At 41.2% G+C, this 15,137-nt stretch overlaps 1 protein-coding gene across 4 annotated transcripts in view; it reads right to left on the reverse strand.

Annotated features, from left to right (window-relative positions):
- The window catches only part of ASCC3 (activating signal cointegrator 1 complex subunit 3), a 544,393-nt gene that overhangs the window by 487,229 nt on the left and 42,027 nt on the right, over positions 1–15,137 (reverse strand). The gene's annotated exons all lie outside the window — the stretch shown is intronic.

Below are 15,137 nucleotides of genomic sequence, written 5' to 3' on the forward strand. Positions count from 1 at the left end.
TCCCACAGTTCTGCGTTCTCCTACCACCCACTGGAATTCTGGGTTGAGATCCCTATGCCTGGATGGGCAAAAACAGTTTAAGATTAATGACTGTCGTGGTTATTATGCCATCGCTGATTCCTGGTACATGTCGTCAGAATCGGGCCTCAGGCCTCGGCACTCCCGCGCCCCAGTGATAAGCATACGTGAGCAGGACGAATCGTTTTAGCGTCCTTTTTCCTGGGACCTGTGTGGGATGCCATACCGAGCAGCAAGCAGGCCTTTGCACAGCTGACCATCATCCTAAGTTCTCCTGTGGGTGCTGGCAGATGCTGGGACTGCATTGCTACACAGCAGCAACTTCATTGCCTTTTAGGCAGCGAGACGCTATGGTGAAAATGTGCGTTAACGGACTGCGCAGCCGGAAGGGGCGTTACTCCTGATTTGTGCTCTGGTTTACCACCTGCTTAGCTGATGGTCAGTAGTACAGGGTCATCTGGGGCTAGATCTAGAGGGAGTGACGTCCACGCCAAGGTCTTCCACCATCGTGTCCTCGTCGCTGAGTCATTCCAGGTGAGATGAATCGCAATGGCTATGGGCAGTCATAGATGCCTCGAGCATCTTTCTGATCTTGAGCACCCAGGATATGAGAAGGCTTAGCATTGGGTCATCTTCGAACTTGGGCACTGTGTTGCTGCCAGCAAAAGATGTTTAAAGATAGAGGAGTGGATCAAAAAACAAGCAACAGACTTCCAATTATTGTTATTGTCTCATGGTTCGCTTGCCTCCCTCCGTGAAAAGGATCAACGGCCTGTGCCAGCCTCCGCGATTGGTTGTTTTTTAGTGAGTTTCGGGGCAATCCGTTGAGGGGGCAATTTCTGGTGAGATGACAGTTTGTTTGTTTTTCTCCTTGATGCAAGCCACCCATTTTGTGGGCTTTAATTCCCTGTAAAAAGTCATTGTCGCGCTCTCAGTCAGAACCCGCTCCCTTTCCTGTTCATGTCAGTGATCATGCGTTCTGTCGCACCTTGGTTTCAGTGCAAGATTGTCATAGACGCTGGTACCACCTTGTAAGTTGGGATCATGGTGAGCTCGGTCCGCTCAGGATGACCACCAGCTCAATTACGAGGGTCGACTTTTAGGAACACCTACTGGGGCGCATTATCCATGAGTATAGCAGAAAAAAGACCTGCCAAAGCCAAACCAGTCAAGGAGGAGTGAATGGTCATGGCACGCTCGTCTAAGGTGTAATGATGCAATCGGTGACAAAGTCTGAGGAGTGGATAGTTAGGTGACACAGACATGTGGATATAGAGCTTATTCGCACAAATTACACAGGTCCCCTTATCCTTTTTCCGAGGACAATGGGTAGCGCATCATTGGTAGTTAATGGGGTTGGCAAGTTTTTCATGCTTATGGATTACGCCAATTCTGGGCCTCGCTTTGATATACAAGCACTATACTCGCGGGGCACCACAATCTCATGGGTCTCTGGTGCGAGCAGGCTACGTGGGAGGACTATATTTCCCAGTGGGTAATCTAGTGGTGCCTACCTGAAGTCAGTAAAGATTGCGAAACTATTCGCATATGCGTAAGGGCACCTTTCATGGCTTGTGGACTTGCTTTCCCCTGCCCTGACAGTGCCAGAAATACCATGATAAGCAGCCCTTCACAGTGGAGAACGCGAAGTGGCGACAGTCCTAGTGGAAACTCGCAACCACAGAGAGTTACCGGTCAGTCGGACGCATCAGTTTGGAGTGGGAATCTGTGGGCTGCTGTGATTCAAGATAGCCAATCATAAAGGGTGCTGATAGTCAAGGGAGTGACTCTGGGAAACAGGAAGGTCATGTTGGGATGGCTTTGTTGGCAATGGGATTCCTATCTGTGTGGAGGCGATAGACGGAACCTATATCCCTATTCTTCCCGGGAAGGCACCAGACCAGGTGAGGAAAACAATAACGGTAAAGGGGGTGCTTCAATGTCTTGCTAGCACACCTTAGTGTGGATACACAAGGGACGTTTCACCACGCATCGTTGGGATGGCCAGGCAGGGCCGGCTTTAGGCCTGATTCGTCGATCTCAGAATCGGCGCCAATCTAAGGAGGGCCCCCGCGCCTTAGCACCTTTTTTTTTTTTTTTTTTTTAAACTCTACGGCCCGTGAGCGGGACTGCCGCCGGGGTCTTCAGGGCCCCACTCTCCCAGCAGATGCCGGCCGGAGCACGGGCAAGCCTAGGGCACTGCCTCCGGCCGGTCTCTGGGGCGCGGTCAGCCCCTGCGAATGCGTGTCGAGCTCCGGCTGGACGCGCTGGCTAAGCCTGCGACCCCCGATGTGAGCACGCGAAGCCCCTCAGCTCCCTCCCCTGGCGGTCAATCGAGAGTGGCTGCTGAAAACTGGGAGCGCTGTCCCCCGCTCCCCGGTAGTTATAAGCTGCCCCACCACCCCCCCAAAGGAATCAGGACCGCACTTCCTAAAGGCGGCCTTGTGGCCAGGAAAGGTATATGATGCTCATGGCTTACAGCAATAAACCCTCCAGAAGGGGATCTGAACTGCTTCCACTGTATTTTGAAGAGAAAATGCTGCTTTATGCAATATATTTGCATTTGTCATGCTTTATATGAAACAGAGCAAATACGCACAGAGTGTACAGAGTAGTCAAAACATTAAAATTGGTTTTAACCATTGACTTGCAAATATAAATTCCAAAAACATCTCTTGTAGAATAGTATTTTATCGTAATTTCATAAACTAGAGTGTGTCACTCAGACAGCACTTCTCACATTACTCTTAATTTTGCTTGTCATACAGAATAATTTTGAATATTCACATTTCTAAATTAAATTCTTAAATAGCATTAACAATTTGGCCATGTAAATTAAGACTGCACTTATTTTCCTCTTAAAAAAAAAATGCGTCCAAGCCAGATTCCTGTTTCTTGCAGCAAACTAAATGAATGACTTCTCTGAATAATGAATGCCCATTATTTATACCTACTTAATTTAGTGGACCAATTTAAAAAACTGAATACAAGGTCACTTTACAACTTAATTAAGACGACTTGAAATGTGAGGACTATTTATTTCCTTCATACTATAATTAATTAGATGTGTTCTAAGTAAGGTTAAATCTAGGTACTTCAGTATATTTTAAACCCAACTCTACATTTTCTTTGCTGTGTGACCATACTAACTGACAGGTTTCCTGATCTTAAAGAACATATGCTGATTTTGATTTTGTGTGAATCAGAGGGACAATTAATTTGTATGCAGTGTTGTTGTAGACATGTTGGTGCCAGGATATTAAGATACAAGGCAGGTGAGGTAATATCCTTTAATTTGTAGTCATTTTAATGCAGCAGATGCATCAACAAAACAAAACTTGTTTTTATAAAGAATGTCTTGCACTAAGTGAAGGTTACTGAACCTTTTTTCCAAGCTCTCCTTCTTTTAATCTAAACCTCCTCATATTTGTATCATTTTCCTAGACTGATTTTGCATATCACTTAAAAACTGGGGGGGGGGGGGAGAGAGAAGATTAATAACTGGAAATTTACTTCAACTATCCTTATCCTTCAAACGGTTTATATTTTGTTTTAATGCACTTTCTTTATTGCTTCCAGACTAGCACCTTAGTACTGACCACTTACTTCTGAAGATGCTAAAAACTAATAAATATATATTTTTGGGCATGTGATTGCCTTTTTTCTTTTTTCTACGAGTAACCTACTAGAAAAACGGTAGGTCATTTGGAATTACAGTTCTTTGTTGTATATGCATATCACTAAACAACAAATAGTCTCGTTTTTCTTAAGTGCGTAAAATTAACCCCCCGCACCCCCCCCCCATATTTTTGTATATGTCTGCTAAGAGCACTGTATGAAAGTATTATTCTCATAAATTACTGGACTTCGTTGTTTGTTTCTTTTGGCTCTTCCCTATGATATCGATTAGAGAATAGGATTATATTTGGCCTATAGTTCAATAGAAGGCTGACTATTATCGTAGTGAGTGTTAAAAAAAAAATAATAATTTTTGGCAACTTCATAATTTTGCTCACTAGTCTCTTTTTGTTTCTTGTGACTCAGCAGTTCATTCAATTGTTTTGATTACTTTAACCACAAACAACTCAGCATATATATTCCAAATAACTAAATTAGCAACGGACATCTAAGAAGAACATCATGAAATCAGTCAAAGCCCAATGGATTGAGTTACCAGTTCAAACCTTGGTCCACAGACTAATGTTTAAAGAGATCTGGAAAGGTTGTCAATACCAATACAGAAAAATGGTTTTCAACCTGTGGTCCACGGACCCCTGGGGGCCCTCCACAGACTGTGTCTAAGATTTCCAAAGGGGTCTGCGCATCCATTTAAAGTTTTTTAGGGTCCGCAAATGAGAGAAGGTTGAAAACACTGCTCTACTGGAACTAAATGAAATGAGTTACAGTGCCATAAAAGGGAAGTACTGTATCTGGGAAATCAAACCACAAATCTTTATATCTCAACCCACAATTTTGCTCATGGAAAAGCTTGCAATTCGATCACAAACAGTATTTTCTTTGGACTCACCAATCATGTGGCTGAGTACCAAATGCAAACAACTGTTTTTACAAATATAAAATCTGTGCATCACAGAAACCAACTACAAAGGATATATACTGTCATGCAATTAAACTATTAAAACAATTAAATCCTTGGCACTTTTCAAAGATCATGATACCTAGTCCATTTTACATAAATACTTAAATAGTCAGGCACTTATGGTACGCCTGCTTCCACAGAATAGAAATGTTATAGATCTGTAATATTTAAATATCTTTAAGATACATACACTCTTCAGATAAGATTAAATCCTACCCTACATGGGGCAAGACTCTCTGGTATGCTCCAGCTATTTTGGGCTACTCCATAAACCCAATTAACTGCCTGAGTAGACCAGCTTTATAATGGTTTTCCATTGTCAAAATGTTAAATAAGAGCTGCACTGCCCCCCTGAAACTAGCCTAGTTACAAGAAACGCACTCTAATAGAGCAAAAAGATTAATTTTTTATCAGGGGTTGTCAGGGTTCCTTCCCGACTCTGAACTCTGGGGTACAGATGTGGGGACCCACATGAAAGACCCCCTAAGCTTATTTTTACCAGCTTGGGTTAAAACTTTCCCAAGGCACAAGGTCCACCTTGTCCTTGATCGCTGCCACCACCAAGTGATTTCAACTAACATTCAGGGAGGGCCACTTGGGGAGAGATTTTGGGAGAGGTAGGGCTCCAAGTCCCTTAACCCCGTTTCCTGGGGAAGCTTGAGAATAATATCCTAATCAATTGGTTACAAGGTGAGCACAGATCAACCCCCGGGTCTTCAGGACACTGAAATACCATCCAGTTCTTAAAAGAAGTTTATTTTAAAAAAGATAAAAGAATCACCTCTGTAAAATCAGGATGCAACATAACTTTACAAGGTAACAAAAAGATTTCGAACACAGAGGATTTCCCCTCTAAGCAAAACTTTAAAGTTACAAAAAGAAAGATAAACCTGCTTCTTAGCACAGGGAAAAATCAGAAGCTAAAACAAAAGATAAATCTAACGCACTTTGCTATTACTTACTATTTCTGCAATACTAGATGCTTAGTCCAGATATGGCTTAGGGAGATGACTTGCCCTGCCTGGTTCCTTTGCTGACTCCGAGAGAACAGAACAAGGACACAAAGAAAAACCTTCCCCCCACAGACCCACTCCCCATGTGCCCCTTCATCCCCAGCCTCCTAATATCAGCAGACATAGGATGAATCTTTGGATATAGTGTTGGATTACAACACTAATACCATGCTTCCACAGTCACCTCTTGCAACCTCCAATCAGAGGTAAGGTGTGTGGGCTGAATGAGTGGAGGAGTAGAGAAGAATGTACTGCTAGGTGGCTTAACTTTTTGTTTTCTTGCTTCTGTGTCAAGTATACTGCGTGCTTAACAGGCTTACGTGCTTCACACCAAAGTTTTGTTATTTGTTTGTATATCAGTTTCCTAGGGTGATTTAATTTTTTTTTTAAATATTTAAATCATGAGATATTGCACCAGCATGAAAAGCCTCACAATCTCTGCTTCACTTCACCGTTCTGTTGGGGACAGCAGACTCAGAGCTTCCCCTATGATTTAACTGTAGGATGTTTGTCAGACCCAGTTCAATAATGGAGCCTCAAATTCCACTTGTCTAGACTTTCTGCTCATCAGTTTCCCTCTGCTCCTACCCCTGTAGAGTTTAGGAGCTCAGACACAAAGAAAAGAAAGAAACTGGGATTATGGTAAGAGGAATACAGGAAGCCAATAAAAGCAGAACTGCCAAATTGAAGCATTCAAAAATCATCAAACTGACTTAAAAATCATAAGTTTTTTTAAGGAAGAAAAAAAAAAAAGATCACAGGCTTCAATCAGATTTTCAACTACATGTGAGCTGTGTCTGAATACTATGTGGCAAGAGGGCTGTCAGGAAGCCAGTTGCTTCACAGAAAATTCAACGGGCATACAAATTAATACTACTTGAAATTTCACATACAAAAAGACCAACTACAGAAAGAGAAAAATGGTAATTTAGACCCCTTTTTATGCCTATTTGAGAATACAACTTTAACCACCAAGCTGCAACCAGTAGCTCCTATAATTAAATTGTGAACAGGGCTGCTAACAGGGAGTTTCCTGGTGAAGGAGGAGCAAATACAGCATCTGTGGGGTAAGTGACTGTCTGTAGTGTGTGTTTGGGAGTTACTTGCTGTGTGCTGAGCTTGTATTTGTCAGTCTGTTTGGTTGTTTGAAGGACTGTGTGTTGTGGCTGGCAGTTGGGGGCCGTGAGCTTCAAAGGAAGTTTTGAAAGCTCGAAGCCTCTGAGCCTTAATCAGTGGGTGGGGCATTCACTCAGGCTAGAGCTTTATAAAGCTGCGCACAAGCGACCTAGGGAGTTTGGGAAGGGAGAGGGGGTCCCTTGTCGATCCTATCTGTTCCCCTCTAGTCCCCTTAAAAACTATAATCCAAACCACATTTCAAAACCTCTTTCTTTAAACCATCCTTTCATTAACTAGGAGACAATGCAGGCAGAAGCCCAGCAGCAGAGTGGGGGCTATCCAGTTTATTGCACTGAGTGTAGCATGTATGATTACCTGCCCTGTGGGCAGGTAGCAAGTTGTGCATCAGTGCAGGAGCTTCTGGCCCTCAGAGACGATGTATAGACTTTGGGAGGCCAGCGGTGGCGGAACTGGAGGAGCAAGACGCAGAGAGGTATGTTGATGAGGCTTTCTGGGACCGTGTAGAATTGTCCCACCTCCGGCTCGACAGCCCCTGTGCTATTGAGGAGGAGAAAGGCCCAGGGAAGCAGAGCATCAATGGGAGCAGAGGAAAAACCTTCCCATATTGGAACCCTCCTTTCAGATGGTGCTGGGGTTGCCTTCGCACTGAGGTTACTCTCCTGGGGGGGGAACTCCAGTTCAGGAAACGCAAGTGTTAATAATGGGAGATTCGATCATTAGAAACGTAGATAGCTGGGTTTGTGATGACCAAGAGAATCGATGGTGACTTGCCTGCCTGGTGAGAAAGGTTTGGATCCTCGAGGCACTCTAGACAGACTTATATGTAGTGCTGGGGAAGAGCAGTGATCGTGTAATTGTAGTACCAATGACATAGGAACGGTAGGAGAGATGTCCTGGAAGCCAAATTGAGGTTGCTAGGGAAAGAATGAAATCCAGGACCGTCCATGATGGCATCTCAGAAATGCTCCCAATTCCACGCGCAGGCCAGGTAGGCAGGCAGAGCTTCAGGAGTCAATGACGTGGATGAGACGATGGTGTAGGAGAGGAAAGGATTACTTCATTAGAACTAGGAACTTGGGATAGGGGGACCCAATACAGGAGAAATGGCTCCACCTAAAACCAAAGTGGAACCAGACTGCTGGCACTAACAATTAAAAACGTTGTAGAGCAGTTTTTAAACTAGGAAGATGGGGAAAGCCGACTGCTGCAGAGGAGCAGTGGATCGGACACAGACTTCTCTTATGGGAAGAGTCTGATGATAGAGAATCTCCAGGTTATAGTCAGGAGCATTTGGACGGAGGAGGATAATGTAAGGCTGGATCAGATGATAAACTGTCACATAAAAAAGAATCTGGCACATCAGAAGAGGGCAGACAAATAAACAGGGACAAGTTTTTAAGTGGCTTGTACACAAAAAGCTAGAGTCTAAATATAAGAGGGTGAATAGAGTGCCTTGTGTAAAGGAGGATATTGATGAACAGCCATCGGAGAAACCTGGTGGACCTGAGAGTATATCAATGGGACACAATCATTCGGGGTACAAAATATATCGGAAGGACAGAACAGGTCCATGGAGGGGAGGAGTGGCACATATGGAAATAAAATGTAGATTCACATGAAGGTAAAATCTTAAGCGAATCCACATGTGCCATAGAATCTCTATGGATAGAAATTTCATGCGTAACAAACAATAAACATAACATAGGGATCTCTTATTCGACCACCTGACCAGGACAGTAATAGTGATGATCAATGCTAAGGGAAATTAGAGAGGCTATCAAAATTAAGAACCTCAATAATAGTGGGGGATTTCATTATCCCCATATTGACAGGACATTTCACTTCAGGACGAAATGCAGAGACAAAATTTCTCGATACTTTAAACGACTGCTTCATGGAGCAGCTGGTACGGACCCACAAGGGGAGAGGCAACTCTAGATTTATCCTGAGCGGAGCGCAGGAGCTGGTCCAAAAGGTAACTAAGCAGGACCGCTTGCAATATAGTGACCATAATACAATAGCATTCAACATCTGTGGGGGAAGAACACCTCAAGCAGCCAACACTGTGGCATTGTAATTTCAAAAGCGGGAACTATACAAAAATGAGGGGTTGTTAAACAAAAGTTAAAAGGTACAGTACTAAAGGTGAAATCCCTGCAAGTGCATGGCCCATTTTAAAGACCAAATAGAGGCCAACTTCAATGTTAAGTTAAAACACAGTAAAAGAACTAAAAAAGAGAGCCACCGTGGCTTAACCACCACGTAAAAAAGCAGTGAGACATAAAAGACTTCCGTTAAAAGTGGAAGTCAAATCCTAGGAGGCAATAGAAAGGACACAAACACGCCAGCTTAAGTGCAAGATTAACAAGAAAAAGCCAAAAGGAGTTTGAAGAATGGCTAGCCAAAAACTCCAAAGGTAATAACAAAATGTTTTTAAGTACATCAGAAAGCGAGAAGCCTGCTAACCAACGCATGGAGCCCTGACGATCGAAATACAAAGGACGCTTAAGACGCTTAAGTCATTGCGGCTAAATGTGTTCTTAGCTTAGTCTTCATGGCTGAGGATGTGAGGAGTAATCACCTAACCTTGAGCGGCTTTGTGCAGGTGATAAATCTGAGGAACTGTCACAGATTGAAGTGTCACTAGAGAGGTTTTAGAATTAATTGATAAACTCAACATTACAAGTCACCGGACCAGATAGCATTCACCCAAGAGTTCTGAAAGAACCAATGTGAAGTGAGGAACTATTAACTAAGGTTTGTAACCAGTCCTTAAATCGGCTTTCGTACCCAGTGACGGAAGTTACATTAGCTACGCAATGATTTAAAAAGCTTTAGAGGTGATCCTGGCATTATAGACAGGTACATCTAATGTCGGACTGGGCAAATTAGTTGAAACAATTAAAGATAAAATTGTCAGACACATAGAAAACAAACTGGTATGAGACATAGTCATATGGTTTCTGTAAGGAAATCGTTCTTACTAACTATTAAGTTCTTTGGAAGGCTTAACAAACATGTGGACAAGGGATCAGTGGACGTAGTGTACTTAATGCCAGAAGCCTTTGCAAGGTCCTCACCAACGGCACTTACGTAAATTAAACTGTCATGGGATAAGACGGAAGGTCCTTCATGGACTGAGACTGGTTAAAAGACAGGAACAAAGGGTAGGAATTAATGGTAAATCTCAGAATGGAGAGGGGTAACTAGTGGTGTTCCCCAAGGATTAGTCATAGGACCAATCCTATTCAATTTATTCATAAATGATCTGGAGAAGGGTAAACAGTGAGGGCAAAGTTTGCAGATTACTAAACTGCTCAGATAGTTAAGACCAAGAGCAGATTGTGAAGAACTTCAAAAAGAGCTCAAAAAACTAAGTGATTGGGCAACAAATGGCAATTAATTTAATGTGGATAATGTAAAGTAATGCACATTGGAAAAAATAACCCCAACTATACATACAAATATGATGGGGACTAATCTAGCTACAACGAGGCAGGAAAGAGAATCTTGGGAGTCATCGTGGGATAGTTCTCTGAAGATGTCCATGCAATGTGCAGAGGTGGTCAAAAAGCAAACAGGATGTTAGGAATCATTAAAAAGGGGATAGAGAGTAAGACTGAGAATATATCTGCCCTTATATAAATCCATGGAACCCGCCATCATCAAATACTGTGTACAGATGTTGGGTCTCCTCACCTCAAAAAAGATATTCTAGCACTAGAAAAAGGATTCAGAAAAGGGCAACAAAATGATTAGGGGTTTGGAGAGGCCCATACGAGGAAGATTAAGAGAACTAGACGTTCAGCTTGGAAAGAGGAGACTAAGGGGGATATGATAGAGTATAAAATCATGAGTTGAGGTTGAAAAGTGGATAAGGAAAAAGTATTTACTTATTCCCATAATACAAGAACTAGGGTCCACCTAATGAAATATTATAGGTAGCAGGTTTAAAAACAAATAAGGAATTCTTCTTCATGCAGCGCATAGTCAACTTGTGGAACTCCTTACCTGCAGGAGGTTGTGAAGGCTAGGACTCTTAACAGCATTTAAAGGGAACTGGATAATTCATGGTGGCTAAGTCCATAAATGGCTATTAGCCAGATGGGTAAAGTATGGTGTCTAGCCTCTGTTCGTCAGAGATGGAGGTGAAGTCAGGGAGACAGATCACTTGATCACTGCCTGTTAGGTTCACTCCCTCTGGGGCACCTGGCATTGGCCACTGTCGGAAGACAGATACTAGGCTAGATGGACCTTTGGTCTGACTCGGTATGGCCGTTCTTATGTTCCTACTTAAAGCTATTCAGAAAATGCAGCTGGTGCTGAATTCTGCAGCCTGATTCTTACATTGTGTTTCTTTTTGTGAGCATACTCAACCTTCACATTAAAGTTAATGGAAGATAGATCCATTCTAAATCTGCACTCTACAACCTACACTGGCTGCCTGGTGGTTTTCATTTTGATTTTGAGACAGTTTTGACCTCGAAAGCCCCAACTGACTTGGGACCTATATGCCTCTCCCCCTGTGACATACTGCCATGGTAATTGTCAGCAGAAGCATCTTACCTGAAGCTCCAGTCAGTATAAGATGGGGGAATAGAGAGAGAAAGGGAGTAGGCCATTCTTCATGGACCATTGGCTTTTGAAATTCAGGTCCTCCTCAGGCTCACAGTAGTTCAAGTTTTAACACACCACAAGGCTCCCCTAGGGATGGGGAAAGGTGTTGTGGGACTTTACTGGGGATTGAATGGGGAGCATTGATTAATTTTGGTTATAAATGTGTTGTCAGTGGTTTATCTGATTTGAACTGGGGTAACTCCTAGATCTGTTTGTTTCTCAGAGTACTGTATTTAAAACAAAAACAAAAACCAAAAACCAAAAAACAAAACACACCACAACTATCAAGAGCCTTGTTGACAGGCAGAGATCAAAAGAACTTTTTTAATGTGTGGAAGAATGTGGAACAAGGGTAATGTAGGCAGAGGTGGAGCTCAGGTTGGAGGAAGAAGTAAAGCAAAGAGTAGCTCATTTCCCCCTACCCTCATATAAACTTGCTCCATTAAAGTCTTCTGCACTCTTTGAGAAAATTCACTTAATATTAGGGCTAAAGGGAAAGGAAAAAAATATATAAGTTACTTTAAAAAGCATTTGATAAAACCAAGTAGCTCATAAATCAGTCCTCAGTCTTCTGGTTCTCTTTAGGACTGTGGCAAACAAAGTAGTGCATTGAAAAGTTACTTTTAAAAAACAGAACAAAAACATGTCTTGTGTATATCCTCTAACCTTCTTTCGATCTGGTTAGAAAACGATGAACTTCAAAGGCAATATACCAAGCTACACTGGGATTGTCTATCTACTGATTAATGGTATAACATCAGGATAAGTTTCTCTTATCAGTCTTTCATTCTTCTGACATTTCATTTTTTAAAAATTTATCTTTTCCGTTGTATAATACTGAAAAACTGGCCCAAGCAGTCTAGTTATGACAGATATGCCTGGTGCAAATTAGATAAATATAGACCAAGAATCCAAAAACTATGTGCTTGTAAATACATATCTACATATTTTTATAAATGCGCATACATACACAAACAAAACTTAGTACACAGGCAAAAGTGTAAGAATTTCTCTGCTTATCTAGATACAAACAATCATACATTGTGAATGAGTGGTGATAATATACTTTTGTATTATAGATATTCTTTCATATAATCACTGAATTCCCTCCAACTCGTTTTTTATAACGGTTAACTTTTTGTCTAGATGTACATGTGACATGCTGAATAGTCTGCTGTCATACTGAATGACACAAGGTTCTTAGTTGTAGTTGTTCAGATGTGTATTTTTTCATGCTATAATGTGGAAAACAGAATTCAATAAAAGTTTACAATGAACTTTTTTACAAGCTGCTTCTTGACATTTTTCTCCTCAATTCCAGGGTTCACTTAATTTCTCTCTGTACCTGTATTTAACATGTAAGCAATTGCACAAAGTGTACTGTCTTTTTATTTAAAGATGATTTAAATTGTCCCTTGAGTTAATGGTGTTACAACAGAAGTGACTATTTACAAAAAAAAAGCATCAATATTTTATATATGACTTCTAAGTATTAATCAGAGAAAGAATTTGTCTGTGCAAACAACATTCAATAAGTCAAGAGCAGATGCAGTAATTTGGCAAGATTTCTGTTTTAAATCTAACTAGAGCAAAGCACTCTCCAGTTATCCTAAGAAAAATAGGTTTGTTAAAACACTCCTATTGTTTAATTTATTGTTTTGAAAGAGCCATTATGGTGGTTGCTGTGTGTATGAATAGGATATTAAGAATAACATATCACATACTAAATCTTGAGAAAATCATTGACACAGCTATCATGGCTAAACTCTATATGTACCGTGTCAATAACAATGGCTCTCTAGTCTCATATACAAGTAATTGGCTTCTGACATGTCACTACCAGTTATGTCATTATGAAACTTACCAACAATCTGAAATATGTTAAAATCATTTATCTGCAATGTAATGTATATAATCTAATTTGACTAGACTTGTTCGTAGTGGAAAATGTACTGCGTGCACTCAAAGGGTAAGAGTAAGGCAATAATGAATGAAAGCAGATTTCTTACAGTTATGAGCAGAGAGAACCTTGTTATGGGTTGAAACTGATATGTGAATGTGCCCTTCATTTGATATATTTGTAAGTGACTGTTAAGGGACCACACCTAAAACAGGATTTATTATAGTCTAGCCAGAAAGTAGCACCATTTTATTTCATAGAATTATAGAAATGTAGGGCTGGAAGGGACCTTAGAAGGCCACCTTGTCTAGCCCCGTGCACTGAGGCAAGATTAAGTATACTTAGATCATGCCTGACAGACATTTGTCTAACCTGTTCTTAGGTGGGGAATTCCAGACTATTCATACAAATACTCCTTATTTCCCAGTGTATAAATGATGAGAGAATTTTATAGAGCACAGCGACTTCAGCAGACAAGTATCAACCCACTCAATGCACTCTCAGAGCATGCACATGCAAACAGCCACTTGTCGCACCATCTCAAAAATGATTGTTACAAGTCTATTGCACACTTTGCTCTAGAAAAGGACTATTTCAAATTAAAGAAACTCATCTGCATGAAGACACAAGATTATGGCAGTAGCAAACATCAAAACACAAGCCCACTGAAAAAACTGCATGAAAGCACAACCCAAAACTAGCAATAAATTTCAAAGCATTATTTCCCTAATGGATGATATACACCAATGCAAGCAAGCGTTTCGCAAAAGCCGCTGAATTTCAAACTGTCTCAATGGCCCCCCCATAAAAACACAACACAATGGGCAATGAATTAATAGGGCTGTTGTGATGAAAGGTGACATGTAAACCACCTAATATTTGTATTAAGTAAGGAAGGGTTTTCTGCAAGTTAACAGGGAAGGAATGAACAGAACAAGGAGAGAAGTGAATGTATTCTTAATTATTATTAAGACAGGTGATTAAACATTTTAAAAGCTTCCTTGAGATTACTACTTGCAATCCACCAAAGGAAATGCCATATTTTTCCTGTGATGACAGTCCCAAAATGCTAATCTAAAAGAAAGATACTCTTCCCTGCTAAACAACCTTTAATGAAGGAGAGAGAGAAGCGGGGGAGGGGGGAAGGGGGGAGCAGTCTTTTTTCTTATCTAATCAAAATTCAAGTTTAACCACAGTGACAAAGAACATTTCCTGAAAAAGAAATACAACATTTTTTCCTGCAAAACAAGTTAGAGGACGGCATTTTCATACAGATCAGCAGCATTGCTTTTGGTTTTTATACTTGATTTAAAGACTTCTTTATTATCATTAAGACTTATTATGGAAGATGTCAAGTATCAGAGAGGTAGCTGTGTTAGTCTGGATCTGTAAAAGCAGCAAAGAGTCCTGTAGCACCTTATAGACTAACAGACGTATTGGAGCATGAACACCCACTTCGTCGGATGCAAAACGTCTGTTAGCCTATAAGGTGCCACAGGACTCTTTGCTGCTATTATGGAAGATGGTTACCTTTCTCCATCCCCTTTCACTGGAGCTACTTTTAAGTGAATTTTTAAAACTGTTACTTAATTTATCCATGGTTAATGCTTAAGATATATTTAAGTAACTCTCTCCCCTATTTCAGTTAGATGTAAATAAAGATTCCTCGCCATCTAAGAAACCTTGTGGAAGTCAAGGTCCCCATACTGTATTTTTTCTGCTAAGAACATTGCAGGCTCTTAAGGAAGATAAGGATTACTTATTTTTCTCTTTTACATGCAAGTTCCTCCCTCCCTCAAGAGGTGGGCAATCTTGAATAATGTTGTTTGTGTCTCCTCAACTACTCAAGGTG

The sequence above is a fragment of the Chelonoidis abingdonii genome, chromosome 3, assembly GCF_003597395.2.
Source record: "Chelonoidis abingdonii isolate Lonesome George chromosome 3, CheloAbing_2.0, whole genome shotgun sequence".
NCBI classification, from domain to species: Eukaryota; Metazoa; Chordata; order Testudines; family Testudinidae; genus Chelonoidis; species Chelonoidis abingdonii.